We start from the raw sequence: 15,889 nt of genomic DNA, 5'->3' as shown, positions 1-15,889 counted from the left end.
CATGCACCAGTAAACAATATAGTGTGCGTAATCTTTCATGAGCGGGGGGGGGGCGGGCACAACAGGATACAGAAAAACATATAAATGATGGTTTGGCTGAGAAAATTGGGAGGCGAAGATAAGAGGAAATGTATTCCCCCCCCCCCCCCCAACCCCCAAATCAGGCCAGCTGAAGGCTCTTTAACTCTTTAATCATGTTTGAACAATGCTCAAGTTTCGCAATAAGACTGGGCTTAATATGCAGTTCTGGACGCTACCTTGAAGAGTCTCTATGTTGCAGCCGTAATAGCTACGTATATTTCATGAATAAAAGATTCGATCCCACAGTACTATTATTTCTGGAGGGTTCCTTAGCGTGAGACAAAATAGTAATAATAATAATAATGTTAATAAACAAGAAATAAACAGGCAACCAAATTTAGCATCACAGACTGGTGAACAATTAATGGAATGCTGAATTATTGGAAGTTTGGCTTCCATGTAATTGGTGTCTGGGGGTAAGCCTTTTGAAGGACATCATGATGCATTCAGGGTAACAGGATTTATGGGCTTCCATTAGATTACTGGATAAGTGCGAGCGTTTTTAACGATGAGGTGTGAATATGAATGGCAGGGAGTTGTAACCATTCCTCACCCCGTGTCCCAAATCCATGGCTACAGATCAGCACGAGTTCAGATGTATTCCATGCGGAGGCCATTTTAGGATTTTTCTCTTTTTTTTTAAGGTGGGGAGCATGAAAGGGGCCATAATTCATACGAAAGGGACCAACCTCATCACCAGCCAATAATATGTTTTGAATCGGTGAGTGACAGGGGAGGCAGCACTCTAGGGGCCAATTAGTTTTCAGCTGGGGCCAGTGCCCCGCCCCTGCATACGCCCAAGATGGATCAGGACAGGAGGGCCAGCTTTTTTGCTCGTGAGAGCTGAAATGGGAATGTACTTGAAGCGGAGAAAATCGTGGTCTTTTGAAAGAGCACACACACATCACCAGCGTCCACAGCTGTGAGCTGTAGCACTGAGCGGGACTCCGCAAGTTAAGGGTGACGGGGGGAGAACATAGGAGCCGGCAGACCTAATCATTCCTAATCGAGCACGAATCCAGACGTTTCACTGGCCAAAGCCTAAAAGAGCCCGAGCACCCATACAGCAGTGTGTGCCCATCAAAAAAATCTTCAGAAAAGTCCTCAGTGTGTCAAGGCAGAGACAGGAATGGGCGACTCTACAAATGCGTGCTGCTTCTACCCTTTGGTGCTAAAGAGGTTACATTGTGCTTCCTTTGATTTTATTTACGTAATACAGAAATCCTATTCTGGATGGGATTCGCATGACTGGAGGTCACTCGTCAAACCTTACCCTTGAAATTCAGTAGCCCCCCCCCCCCCCTTAGTGGGAAAAGCAAAAAATGTAAAACAAAATGCAAGCATCTGAAGTTTTAAAAACTATATCCACCTTCTCCTCTAGTCATCAGTCACGATTCAGTATTAAAAAAAGGGGACAAATTCGATCTTTGCATTAATATTTAAAGCTGCCATACAGACAGACTTCCAGCCGGCTCGTAAAACAGAAATTAATTTACCAAACAAATTTATCACCGGGTTAGCGACAATGAAAAAGTTCAGCCGATTCATTATGAAAATGACACAAGCAACTTTCAAAATGGGGAATTGTTTATTAAAATCAAGTAACCTTTTGAGATAATGCAGTGCATTAAAATATTAATTACTCTGCTCACAATGTCCAACAATAAACTTTTCCATAAGTGCAATGTAATAAAAGGCAGTGTAAAGCGGAAAATTCTATTTTCATGTTCGTAAAGCAGCACGCAGGGGTGGACCAGGAATTTGCTGTCAAGAGGAACCATTCTGATAATTTGCTGCCGACCTGGGAGGTCGGAGAGCCCTTGATAAATTTCCATAACTTCCCGATGGCCAGTCCACGCTTGGAAACTTAAGGTTTAAGTCACGTGCTTTCCGTATATCTAATGTATTTACCCATAAATAGTTTTCAGATTATCAGCAGATTATCTCAAAAAGGGAGGAGGTAATATCACGTACAGTATAGCTTGGCGATAAAAATCAGTATTGAAACGAATGCGGTTTAAATCGTCTTAGTCCCTATGAGCGACATATGGCGCTAACGCTAACATACAGTGTGTGATCAGCTCATGGCTGCTTTTAATACCCCCGTGCAACCCGTCATGATTTACGCTGCTCACGTAGTCGACGGTCCTCACCCTCCCATTCATATTTCACGTCATATTTTACGAGCTGAAGATCTGGGTCTCGTCAAAAAAAAAAAACTGTCCCTTTCTGGGGAAGTCTCCTTGCAAAGATTTACTATAAAGAGGAAAGCAACCTTCAAGAGAAGCATTAACAAAACCAAAGAAAACCCCCCAATAATCATAATAACAAACAGTGGCCGTTAACACTTCAAGCCCATCAGCATTTATTAATAACCTGTCTGCCTAAGTTACTCTCTTTAACAGTATATCTGCCATTTCTGCAGACAGTGAATCAATCAGTGTGCATCCTTACGAAACTTCTAGCCTCAAAACTGGCATTAAATCAATGGTATCCATTTTCAGATTAAACAGGCGCTGGTGGGGTTTCCGATCCGGAACCGGGTGCAGAACCGGAAAGGGGACACCGATTGGGCGTGACTGCGGAACGGAAACCCAGTAATCAGATTTCCCGCTTTGCTCCCGTTGAAATAAGGCGGAAAAATAATCAGATACTGTATATTTATCCACGAGTATATTGCATTCCTGTAAGAGTGCGCTGGTATCAAGCAGTCGGAGAAGCATGAGTCGCTTCACTTCCCGGGAGGGGGCGAAACGTCAATCTTTATTCTCAAGCACCGGTAGCCCCCAGCTCACCTACTACTAAACAACCCGGCAGTGCCAGGGAACGGGGTCTGATTCGGGAGTCCGACCAGCACGGAGACAACAACGATTTGCAGTGGGCGAGGTAAGATGGGCACGAGCGTGCAGGGGATCCGGGGCGTGAGCTGAACCGCGTGAGGCCCCGACCTCATCCACCTGTGGATGATCTGCGGCCTTTTTTGAGAGGCGGGTCTCTGCCGGGGGCTTGTTGTTCTAGGCTGGGCCGCGGCTTGCGGCTGCGTCTTTTCCCAGTTACACAGCTCCCTGTTTGTTTTGAAGCGGTACTTTCCCTGCACCAAGCACCATACCCTTGCCACACTGGGCCGTCTACGCTCTGCCGTTTTACAAATGTAACCTACATCCCCATGTAAATTGCCATCAGAATACATATGTCCAATAATATTTATATAAAAATCTAGTCGGGATTATATTTTAAAAGGATACACTCATAGGGAAGGATTTTTGTGCCATTCAAACATTCCTGTTGCTACTTTTAAATTCCTTGGTGATATTTGCCGAGTCAGTGGTGCTGATGAATTCTGCGATATCTGTTGTCTTGTTAAACTTGATCTTCGCTTCTAATATTACTATGCATAATGTTTGCATGCCTTTGTACAAAGGGTGTCTGGCAACGAGGAAAACGCATCGTGTATTACATTTATTCGGCTGACAGTGGTACAGAGTGTGCACCTGTGCAGTTTAATCCTTCACAGAAATGAACATGGTGCAGAGTACAATTCGTTGGGGAATGGTAGCTTTAATCTGCTGTTTTGTCGCATATTTGGGTCTCTGATGCTACCCGTCACGATCCTGCTGAGGCAGATTGAACCTTCCAACATGGCCTTTGCCTCTTAATATGAGTTTTGATGGTCATGTTGCGCTGGGGCTACACACACACTGATGTTTGAATGCTCTCCTGGTCATTCAGCTCTATCCAGGGCACAATATCCTTCTTAGCATATAATCGTGGCCAGCATACTTAATGAGGTAACAAAGCTGCATTTTTTGCGTGTCACGTACTATCCCGTACTTTTTTATAGTTTTTTTTGTTGCGTAATACTATGTTCAACTTGTAAGTTGATCAAATTGCTTTGCTTATGGCGAAAAACGACTGATTCGGGTGGCTCAGTGGGTAACAGTGATGCTGTCCAGGATTGAAGGTGCAAGTCCCACCTCTGCTCTGGGTGTGTGGAGTTATGCATGCTCTCTCCGTATCACGTAGGTTTCCTCGGGGTGCAAAGACATGCAGTTAGGTTAATTGGCATCTCTGAAATGCCCGTGGTTGGTATGTCTGCACATCCCATCGAGGGTATACCACAGCCATGGGCCCTGCGTGGCCTGGGATAGACTCCAGGCCCCTGATGAACTTGGCCCTGATAGGCAGCTAGAAGATGATTGGATGGAAGGATTGTTTGCTACGATGCTAATATCATTGTTTAAAATTCAACCTAAAACTTGGTTGAGGCCCCTGAATGGAGACACTGTCCAGAATTCGTCTCAGGACCCCACCCTTCCAGTGTGATGCCTCCACCTGTCTCAGGAGCGCCCCCTATGCGACAGCCGATCTCAGGTAGTGGAGACAGACATGGTCGTCATCTGATTGTGTTGCTTTTGTCATGCAAGTCACAGAAACAAAATGGCCGCTTCAGACCCCCGGTGCTTTCTATTAGACCTTCATCAGCCATGAAGTGGCCTGTGTATTTTCCCCAGAGAGTGACCGCCCCGTCGATTTGTTATGGCCAGGAGGAGAAACAGAGGAGAACAGAGGAAAAATAAAAGCTTTCATTCTCTAAACTGTCACTTGGATTGCTGTAGCCGCTCTTGATGTTATTTTCAGGGTTTTTTTTTTTTTATTTATTTTTTTTTACGTCAAGCCCCATAGTCTTTTCTTTCTTGATGGAGTGATGGAGTGTCATGTCTTCTGATCTGTGTCAGTATGCCGAGGTTGGAGGACGCTGTCCGACCTGCATCCCCGTACCCAATGGGAACCAGCATCCGGGGGAGCCTGTCCCTCTAGGTGGCGCTGTAGAGCAGAACTATCTGGGATATGATGGAGCCCTTTAGACGGGCCTGTCTAACCTGCTCCAGTGAATGTCACTGTTCCATTAACCCTCTGGGGTGACCACAGGCAGCATGGACAGTCACCTTGAGGACCTCTGAAGTCATATACAGACGCTCCTTTACTTACGAATGAGATACGTTCGGAACGGCCATTCGTAATTTGAAATGTTTGTAAGTCGTTATTCGGCATCAAATTAAAGGTATACGCAAGTACAAAGAACTAGGATGCTGAGAGTGCGCACGCTACGCTGCTACGCGGCAGGAGTAGCGGCCAGAAGTTTGTAGTACCCGGAATTGATGCGCAGAAAAAAAAAATTATGTTGCGGACAGGAAACGGTAACCGAATGAATACAATTTGGACTTACGGTCCTCTTCGTTCGTATGTCCGAAAGTTCATAAGTTGAAAGTTCGTAAGTAGAGGAGCGTGTGTATTTTAACACTGGCGGGATGCCTGTATATTATTCATTATTACATAAACTAATTAAAAATATTATCCTTCTTATTGCATGAGCAAAATATGAATAACTACAGCCGTAAGCTAGATAAGAGGAATGATTAATTAAGTACAATAATGGATATTATGAGAACTATCAGTGATACTTTTAATTTCCCTGTGATGGATCCCATCCAGCGTGTACCTCTCTGCCCTGTAACTCCTGGAATACACCCAGATCATCCAAATCCAGCCTAGATATGTGGCCTTTCCAAAAGTGCGTGAATGAACACATTTACAGATGGATCGCTATTTCCAGGCTTCTGCGTGGAATGTGTGTCCTGCTGTGACAGGAATCTCCATGTCAGTCTGGAAAGAAGTTCTGCAGGGATTGCAGCTTTGGGGGGGAGGGGTGGGGGGTGGGGAATGACAGGCTAGTGGCCCTCTTCTGACGACTGCAGGATGCAGCTTGCCGGTTATATCTCTACTTGGCACCATGATTAGTGATTCAAGAACTCTTTGAAACCCACGATGGGCCATCGCTGTTTTCTGTCCTACACGGTTAATATAAGCGACAGCACACATTGTCCTCTGCACTGCTGTACCGCCAAACCTTCTGATCCAACTCTCTAGCCCAGCCTTCAGGGTGACACCCCAGTGTTGGGCGTGATGGAGGAACGCTTCAGGTAGTCATGGGAGCAATGAGGCTTTAAAAGCCGTGGTGAGTGGGATTACTGTCAGCCATCGATCACGAGCTGCTTGTCCCTCCAGTGGAGGAGGGAGACCAGCTGGTGAGTGACAGTGCACAGTAATCCCTCCCACCGCTGCCTCCAAGCCTCATTTCTCCTGCGGCTACCTGCAGCCGTCCTCTGAGCTCCCAGCCGGAAAGGTCCACGTGTGGATCTTGACGGTCGTTCCCCCCCCCCCGGGGATTTTGGTACAGGTTAGTGTTCCCTGCCATGTGATCCAGACGCCGAACATCTAACGGCCACTAATTGACCTGCTGAGTCCGGGCTGTGGGTCAATAATCCATCAAGTGTCCTCACATGGATAACAACCAAAAAATGTTTGGCTAGACTGGCAATTAAAGGGCCAATTAGCCTTAATAGCAGTCATTTGCCAGTATCGGACGTCTTTGTTATCTGAGCGAGTGGCATACCAAATACTTTTAATGAGGTGATTATTTTAGGGAAGGCTTTTCTGACATGGTAACTTATCCGTGTTGTAATGTTCACGTGTCTGACTTTAGTACTGTGGTTTGTGGTGGCATGGGTTGTTGGTGCTCTCCAGAACACGATGTGGTGTTGCTCTCCTCTGCCTTTGTAGCATGTTCGACATGGCTACCGCTGAGCTAAAGCTTTTCCCCAGCTGTCGAATAGCAACATCTGACTCGCAATCTCTTACGCAGTACAGGGAGCCTATCCCAGGCAGCACGGGGCCAAAGGTAGGGGGGGCCACAGACGGCATGCCAGTTTATCACAGGATCAGAGACAGCGTTCAAACACCCAACCAAGGCGGAAGAATGGAGTCGACAGCACCTCCGAGGGACGAGGCTAAAGGCTTTTTTAGGCTTCGAGCCCTCAAATACCAGGCCCCGCTTGTCAGTGACATGAAAGAGAAGCATCCTCCTAACATGGGGGTGATTTCATAATTCAGCTACCTCTTACTGGTATTTTTCAGAAATAAATCCCAAGCAAAGACTAACCATGAGGAGAGGGTGGCAGATGCACTCTTGCGGATTCTGTCACGTTGACGTCTACCCTCCTGTGTCGTGTGTGTCTCAATGAAGATTGCTGATGTTCGACCAGGTGTCTTAAAGGGAATCCCATTCTCCCTATATGATTATGACGATGACTTCATTTCGTCATTTGTACAGGTATATGGCCATTATTTTTTTCCCAAATCCCTTCTTCCCTGGAGACACACATACATGTGAGAGAGAATATTGGGGTCACAGCACAGGGTTGGCCTTGTGTCCGTTTTTAGGATTAAGGGTCTTGCTCAAAGACCCAACGGTGACACTCTGTTGGTTATGGGTTTTAAACCCGGGACCTTTCGATGGCATTGTAACCTATAGAGCCACACACTGCCCCCTGTTGACTGGGTATATATGGAAACTACAGGTCAGAAGTTCTGTTTATTTCACCCACAGCTCGCGCTGTCGCGTCTCTGACTTCATTAAAACTGTCAAATTATACAAAGCATCATATCTCTCAGAACTGGGACACAAGTGCTGACCTTGCTGTTTGTTTTATTTGTTTTTCGCGATGGCCCCTATGCATGTTTGTGCTCTGGTTTCTGCGTTTCCATGCTCACATTTGATGTTTTTTTTTTTTGTACGGCCTCGATGAACCTCGAGCTGAACTCGGCCCGTTTGAATCTACGCGCCTGCCGGTACCGGGTAGTTTCAGTAAAGGCACTCCTCGACAATCGCTTTGTAGGAGGTTCTGGAATGGCGTCGTACGTCATACTCGTTTGCTTAAAAATCGTCTGAGGGCCAGCGTGAGTTTTTGGAAACGACTGCCTGAAAACGGTGAGAGTATTTAGTAACGCGAGGATGAAGTCCTGTGTCCTCTTGCCTCGTTTGGCTGACTTATGCCTGTCTGAGGTAATCTTTCCCTCCACCTCTTGCTGTGGCAAGATAATTGGCCGGATATATGGAAACACAAAAAAAACGACTCGCTCCTGGTGCTTCTCTATCTGTTTATATCTCTGAGATTAACCACCCCCCCCCCCCCCCCATGACTGGTTTTGTCCTATGACAAAACAGAATGATTAATGTGCCCAATGTATGGAAACTAAGAATGTCAACGTTTGCAGAACAACGAACGTCAATCTCTATGGTTTTGAGAAGGAATGCAATGCCCGACGTTTAAAGCAAAGCCATCGTTCTTTGCTCCTGGTTACTTAAAGCTGGGTGTAACAGTAAAGCTTCAGTAATTAAAGCAATTATAATGAACGTGCACAGTTGCTGTACTAAAAGAAAATACATGGAGTCTTTTATACCTTTCCAGTTGCATATATACCCTGAGGCCTGATGCCGAGACACAGAAGGCCTCTAGCTGTCTCTTGTAAGGTGGTTTTAACAGCCGGCGTGATGCGCATCGGCCTGCCTTCTCTGGCGGGGCGACGTCACGTCGAGCGGCACGTCGAGCGTGCCTGACTCTCTCCCTCCAAGAAGCAGAGCAATTACGCTTGCCTGCAGTCGCAAGGCATGCTTTCAATCGAACCGGAGGAATGAGAGAGTCACAGAACACCCCCGCCTCCAGAACAGCGTGGTTTGATGAAATGGGATTCTCAAGACCTGTGGAAATAACCTTCCTCAGTAATACTTAGGAACTATTCTGTTACTTTACTACAATAAAAAAAAATAAGATGGTTTGTGCTTCTTGTGGCTTTTTAGGAAATAGGCTCTTCCACTGTATTGCTCCCACCATTTAATAACTGCTACTGTTTCATATCGCTGGGGCTTTTTTCCTCTACATATGAAGGCTGGTAGTGTTAGTGGGTCTCTGTCTTCGGTGTTGACATAGTGTGTTTACCCTCACCGCCAGATTCGGGCAGCCTGTCCACTGGAGTATCCGTCACAGGTGTGAGAGGACTTTCCAAAATATTATTCACCGGTTCTTTAGCTGTTAATTTTTATAGTCTGAGCCCCAACTGATGCTTGTTTTCTCAGACTTCGGAGACTCAGGGAAAGTGTGAATGACGCACAAGTCAAGTTGAATGCATCTATCACTTTTTTGGCATGTAAATGTTGGCTTTCGCAAGATAAGGCTTCAGTCATGCCGGTTGTCCCTTTCAGGATTGATTCCTCTAGCAAGAGGACATACTATTTTTGGCAATAAAATCCTGGCAAACAATGTAATTAGCAGTGTGAGCATTAGCGATGCTTCTTAGCCATATGTGAGTCTGCGTCGGTTTCAGCCAGGAGGCTACGATTCTACGAATAACTACTGGTTTGAATACAATAGACAAGATATTTATAATAGAGGCACTCAAACTGCAAGCGACAAAAGACAGCCCTTGACATATAACAAGGCATGTAAATCGCTGCAAATGTGTTCCGACCATGGTCGATCATCGGCTTCTCTTTGAAGTGCGGCTAAGTAATGAAAGGGAGACAATGGACTCTGATTGCACTAAAATCAGGAGCAACGTGACCAAAGAAGAAGGGAAGCATATTCTGTCAAAGCGTCGCGTAAGATCAAAGGGTCATACCGCACACCTATCTGAGCATTGCCGCTACATCTTCAGCTGAAATTGGGACCAACGCATTTGATCAGTTTGTTTCACGGTCGCAGCAAACCAGGAAGGTGAGTGATAGACCTATGGCTCGGAGCCAGGAGAGAACAAGATGCTTCTAAAAATCCCAAACGGTTCTCCGTCCACCGGATAAGTTTGGAAACTTTGGTCAAAACTCAGCATTTCAATATGGAGAACAGCAAGTAATAATGATCCTGACTAACTGGTATACTTAATTTTCTGGATCATCTGAGCATTCAACTTGTTTGGCTGGTTTAAACCCAACAAACCTAATGGCAATGGAAGACGCGCACATTGACGATGGTGTCAGAAAATCGATTCCCTTCTGTCTCTCTCCACCTGGGTTTTAACTGTTAGCTGCCATTAACTCCCAAAGCATGTTTCTCCCATGGAACAAAATCCAGTTTTCCTTTCAGGAAACTGGGACAGGATCATGCAATTAACTCCATTTTTTTAATATGCTGCCACGACATTCCGTGGACTTTTCTGTAATTTGACCTACTAAGAACGTGAACTAAAATAAGCACAAATTGACATTAAAGTCATTTTCGAGGTTCTTTACAATATTACCGTCGCTTCCGTTGAACACTGTGAAATTTCACGTTAAAATAAACAAGCAGACTATTTACGTTAAAGCCTCAGTGAGCACTTCAACATTTAGAAGGACGAGCGACGGTATCTTTCGGTAAATCGGCATCTAGGTGATTCATAGCCAGACGCAGCGGTAAAAAGCACACGCTCGTCTGTGATGGCGTATGCAGCAAGGTTGTTTCATGACAATGACAAAAGGCATGCTTTGTTGTATTCTGACAGGCTATTTAGAATATTAAAATATTAATGTTTGCTAGACCTCTTGCAGTCAGCAGTTAAATGTCACAGACTGCGACGGTCTGTCTGTTGTGCGTCGTGTTTTTAACAGTGTCCCCTGTCAGGGTCTGTGCTGTTTGCGATTTAATCGACCTCCGTTTTGATTGAATTTGAACCATGCGAGGTCATTTGAACATACCACAGTAGTACCTGTGATCTCAATCAGTGAAATGAAAACCAAGTGCTTGATGCACCAGAAAATAGTACTGACCTTTTTTGGAATTAGACATCAAGGAGAATGGCTGATATTTTCCGTTCAGGCCTGGTTGGCCTGTCAATTTTTTTAATAATTGTCAAATTAAAATGTACACTATAGCAACAGCTACCAAATACTGCGTTGAAAATGTGTGCATTTCACTCCTGTAAGAAAAACAAATAAATGTATTTAATCTTTTTTATATTAACGTGAGATTTCTGCACTTGCCTAAAATCAAGTCAAACCCCATCAGTGCAGTCGCCGGTTTAATTCACCTTGCTTTCCTCATGTTTACGCACCCATTACGTGCGTTAAAGATTTATGAGAATAATTCGCTACTTTTCACAGCACCCGACAAATGTTTGCAGTAAATGCCGGGACACATAGATTTTCATGGCTGATTGTTCATAATTATTACTGCTTCTAAAGGAAGAAGGGGAATGCTGAAGAGCTGCAGTTCAGACAGATTCCTGCGCTCGCATTTTTGCATGCGCCGCTCTGGTCATTCACTGCGTATTGGACGGGGATGTGGCTTGAACGGCTCATGCGGTCGACTTTTACCCCTTTCGACAACGAGCATAGAAACCATTTCCTTCGAAACAGTGAAAATGTGAATAACCGGTTACATCGCTTTTTGGGGCTTTGAAACGGCAACCTTTGAAAGGCCGACAGCAATATTCAATGAACAATATGAGTCTGTGCAGCGAATAATATGATGGACATGCTCAGAAAGTCCCGAGGATAGCCCGAGGCACTCTGAATCCCACGACTGGCCGGTGAGGGCCATCAGAATCAAAAGGATCCCACAGTATCTAAATTGAGTAAAGAATTGAGCCTTTGAAAATTTCTTTGGAGAGCGAGGTCTTTTCAGGATGTAGCAACTCAATAGTCATTTTAAAGGTAGATCTTTTTTTAATATTTCAGACTGAAAAAAAAAATCCTTTCAGTTTGGAAGACCCTTAGAGCGTGCCTTTCTTCTGCGTTCTGCCAGCGCAGTGGAAATAAGAGTATCCGTTTAGTTAGGTACACAGGTTCCAAAACTAATGGATGCTCTTTCGATAGAACTCGGTGACCGTGTGGTAAAAGCCTTACTCCTGCAGAGGGAAGTATTATTACAAGAAACATGTGAACACAGATATGCAGCAAAAATCCATCTGTTGTAATCAGGCATTCCAGCAGTCAGATTTGATTAAGGAATTTCATTATTTCTGATTAATTCTCATGTGGTAGGCAGTGTAGTGGTTAAGGGTAGTTAAGAAAGGTACTTTATCCTGGAGCAAATTACTGGAGGTAATGTCCTCCAGTAGAAACGAAAAGTCATATTGGATAAAATCATAATTTGACACGCAGGGAGTGCTGAATTAGTCTGGGCTTTAAAGAGAAATGCAGTATTCTTTGTATTCTGATAGTTTGCAATTTTGCTTGTTTTTAAACACTGAATCATTTCAAGCAGATCTGAATTTGAGGGTTGGTAGCAAGTAACAATATCCATTGTCTTCATGCCTTTGTCTTGTTCTTTCGTTTGTTATTATGTAAACACAAGGTCTTATGGGTATTGCGGTCTGACTTCATGCTATGGAAGTGTGTGCTAGAGCGGCTAGTTAATTATGCACATCTGCTTGCTCGTGTAAATAAACTGCCCCTGAATCACGTGACGGCAGCTGAAGAGCTTCACTTACTCCTCCATTTAAGCAAGTTCCACTATGAACAGCTGAGAAGCCTGATGCAAGTGATTGCGAGTGCGATTGCTTGTTCCATACATTGTAGATCTAGCCTCTCGGAAAAGGCCGAATTGATGGTATTTTCACACAATATGCTACCTGGAATTTACAGACATGGGTGTTATAAACAAATAGCATCCAGGCAGAAGAAGGTCTGGAGCTAAAAACACCTTGTTAATGAGAGAGGTCAGGGGATGACGGACAGACTCGTTAAAGCTAACAGGGAGGCCACAAGTGCCGAAACGACAGCTCTGCACAACAGCAGTGTGCAGAACGGCATCTCTGAATGAACAGCTTGTCAACCCTTGAAGCAGTTCTAGAGGCAAAAAGAGCATCCTACCTGGTACTAACTAGATGCGCCTAATAAAGTGGCCACTCAGTATGAGATGGCAAGTCACCTGAGTTCTGAAGCAACAAAACGGACCCAAACTGCGACGCCAGCATCATGGTTTCCATCGGCCTTGAATCTTTGGCTCATATCAACAAAAGAGTTTTTTTATGAAAGTGTCCGACCTAATTCAGTTTGAAAAAATGTGGAGGTGGGGGAAAAAAGATAATTTCATCGTATGTAAGTCATATGTAAACGGCAAGTGAATTATTCAGTTAATGCAAAACAAGTATCAAACTCGTCATTAAGGTCACTTACTCGAGCTTTCAATAGCAGGAGCGAAAAAGATTGAGGTCTTTCAATGGAAGCCTCATGTCAGTGCTTTGAAAATCACCCGCTTATGAAAGTAATTTTTCAGAATGCAGGAAAAGTGTCAAAGTATTGCTTATTTTATCAGTTATGATGATAAATATGATAATTAGGCAAGGAAAAGCTTTGTTACATGTAAATTAGGCTGAATGTGGTTTGCTTTACAACATAAAGAACAAGTCTGTTCTTAGTTTAATGTCCATCTGCTGCTGAGCACATTTTTATCTAATTCACGTTTCGGGAAAAAAAAAAAAACTTGCTTTTCAAGGACAATGAATTTTCTGTCCGGTTCATTCCTAAGATGACAATTGGGCACTGTTCCCATTTTTAAAGAAAAAATTAAAAGACTTAAGATGACATCTTGACGTTTTTTTTTCTTCGGTGTACATAAACTATGATATTCTTCATTGAAGAAGTATTGTTCATTTGAAATTGAAATGTGAAATGAGTTTTTTTTTTGTATAGTAATCACATGAAGTCTTTGAGGCTCAGTGGTTAATCAAGGGTTACGGTGGAGACTGTTAGTCATCCATTCATGAGAAATTGATTTATACCTGGAGCCCCAGCTGAACCAATCCATCTGAATAATAATTATTATTAAGCTTTGTGGTACAGTGGAAACCAGTGAGCTTAAAGCATAAACCAGATTCACAGTCTTCTGCTCGAACCAAATTATTGCATAAATGTATCGGAATTAACCTTTTACTTATGAGAGGATGTCTGGAAAAATCCCCGCATTTTCCTTACGCGGAACTCCCTACCCTTGCTCTCATTCCCAGGCTGTAATCAATTTATTAAAATGCTTATTGGAATTGGAAGTCGCCTCATCTGCTGTTAAATGGGAAATTCTGAAAACTGCAGCACTCCGGTCCTGTGTTAACGTGTTTGGGGGAAGTGGTCCATGTGTGGCGTAAGGCACTGTAAATTTAGCAAGTGGCTAACGATTGTAAATCCCGCTTGGCCAACTAGAGACTCTACACGTAAATGGATGGGAAGGTTTGGAGGTAAGCACCAGTGAGATACGTCCTGATGAATCCCGACTGAGCCGGAACCATCGAAGCACGTTTTCAAGGCAAGAGCCAGTGGTCTGTTCCACCTACATTACATCATTTCCTGTCAACTTGGAGAACTGGGCTCTAACTGCAGGTTATTGACAACCTATGAATAATTTGAAGAAACGGCTGCCCCAAATACAGCAGCATACAGGTTTTATTAAGGGTTATGCAGGGATTCATATTGCATGTGTCTGTACACACCATTGCCATGCTTACTAGGTCTGCCGTTAGCTACATTGTCAGCAACAGTTAGTTTTGATTGGTACCGCTGCAGCTATTGAAATTAATAAAACTATCAAGTGAGTTCGTCCCCTGGGGTTTCAGTGACGACAATAAATAAGGTATTAAATAACGGTTTGATTTTTTTAAAGGCAAAAACCACCTGCGTTTTAATAAAAACCACTTATAATTCTAAGTTAAGAGATGCACTGTTTGACAGTGCTGTCCGAATCTTATCTGCTGCGCCTTCCAGGTTTGTAAGCCATCCTGATATTTTAACTGTCGACGCGCAGATCGCCCGCTGTGTTTCTGTGCGGCCAACATTTTCCAGAGTCACACGCACGCACTCCGGTTCAGCATGCGGCGCTCTGTAACGGAAAAACCCAGCGTAGCACAAATGAGTGTTGCCTGCTGTTTCCATCTCTGCCAGTTACCCACGTCACCTCCAAACAGTAAGATCCCACTGCAGCAGGTCATTAATTTAATCCAAATCCTTTGCATAACCATGTACATGTAGTCATTAAAAACAGCTGCATTTCCTTAAGGGAACTGGGTGTATCGTGCACGTTTATAAAGTAAAACGTGGCTTTGACATTTTTTTTAAACTTGTTTTTACCAATCCGTGCATAAAAATCATTCGCTGAAGGAGCGTTTCAATTTAAAAGTTGAAATTTGTGATTGTCGAATAAGTGTTTATGTATGCTCAAAGTACATCGTACTTTAATATACTCAGCATTAACATACTTCAGATGTGGCTTGTTGGAGTACAGCCAGCGTTCAAATAACACGCCGTCAGATGCAGCACGAGCTTTCGCTTCCCTGAGGGCTACAGCATCCATCTGTAGCAGTTACACTGTAGTTAAAATGCAATTACAGTGGTAAACACTTATATTTGATATTAATTGTTATTGCCTGTTGCCTTATGTCGCTGTTCTTATATTGTTTGCAATAATATATCAAGGGCTGAAAAAGCAGTAGTGCCAGCAACTATAACTTATTATTATTATTATTATTATTATTATTATTATACATGTTTAATTTTCCTTTTTTAAAAAGCAGAAAGCTCTTTGAAAGCATATTGCCAATACACTGAGTAATAGATTGGATAAAATAATATGGTTACAAAGATAATTTCCAGAACAACCATAAAGTGCAAGCACTATGATGGAGTCTGAACCCAGAGCTGACGAATGAATGGGATATTTGTATTAGCCATCGATTTCTTTCCGAAGCGACTGACTGCAAACACAGGGCGTCATCATACTTGCTTATGTTTGACTTGTGAATTTTATATCAAATACCTCTGAGGTGTTCCAATCATGAAACCTATAACATGAGACACTAACTTTCACGGTCTCCTAGCAACTGCAGCTTTCATGCTTAGAGAGGGATAGTGTGAGAACACGGGGCTCTATAGCTGCAGTCTCAGTGCAGTGCTGCGATGGGAATTTTAAATCATCAGGAAGAAAGTCGGCCTGTTAAAAGGCCCTTG

General features: G+C 43.7%; 1 long non-coding RNA gene across 1 annotated transcript in view; it reads left to right on the top strand.

The window, feature by feature from the left end:
* Nucleotides 1–2,678: 2,678 nt before the first annotated feature.
* Nucleotides 2,679–15,889, top strand: part of LOC125720597 (uncharacterized) — a 47,698-nt gene continuing 34,487 nt past the window's right edge. The window contains exon 1 of the long non-coding RNA XR_007385516.1: nucleotides 2,679–2,967. This is a non-coding gene — a long non-coding RNA (uncharacterized LOC125720597). The remainder of the gene's footprint in view (nucleotides 2,968–15,889) is intronic.

Source organism: Brienomyrus brachyistius, chromosome 25, assembly GCF_023856365.1.
Source record: "Brienomyrus brachyistius isolate T26 chromosome 25, BBRACH_0.4, whole genome shotgun sequence".
NCBI classification, from domain to species: Eukaryota; Metazoa; Chordata; class Actinopteri; order Osteoglossiformes; family Mormyridae; genus Brienomyrus; species Brienomyrus brachyistius.
This window is presented reverse-complemented; position numbering and strand designations above follow the sequence as displayed.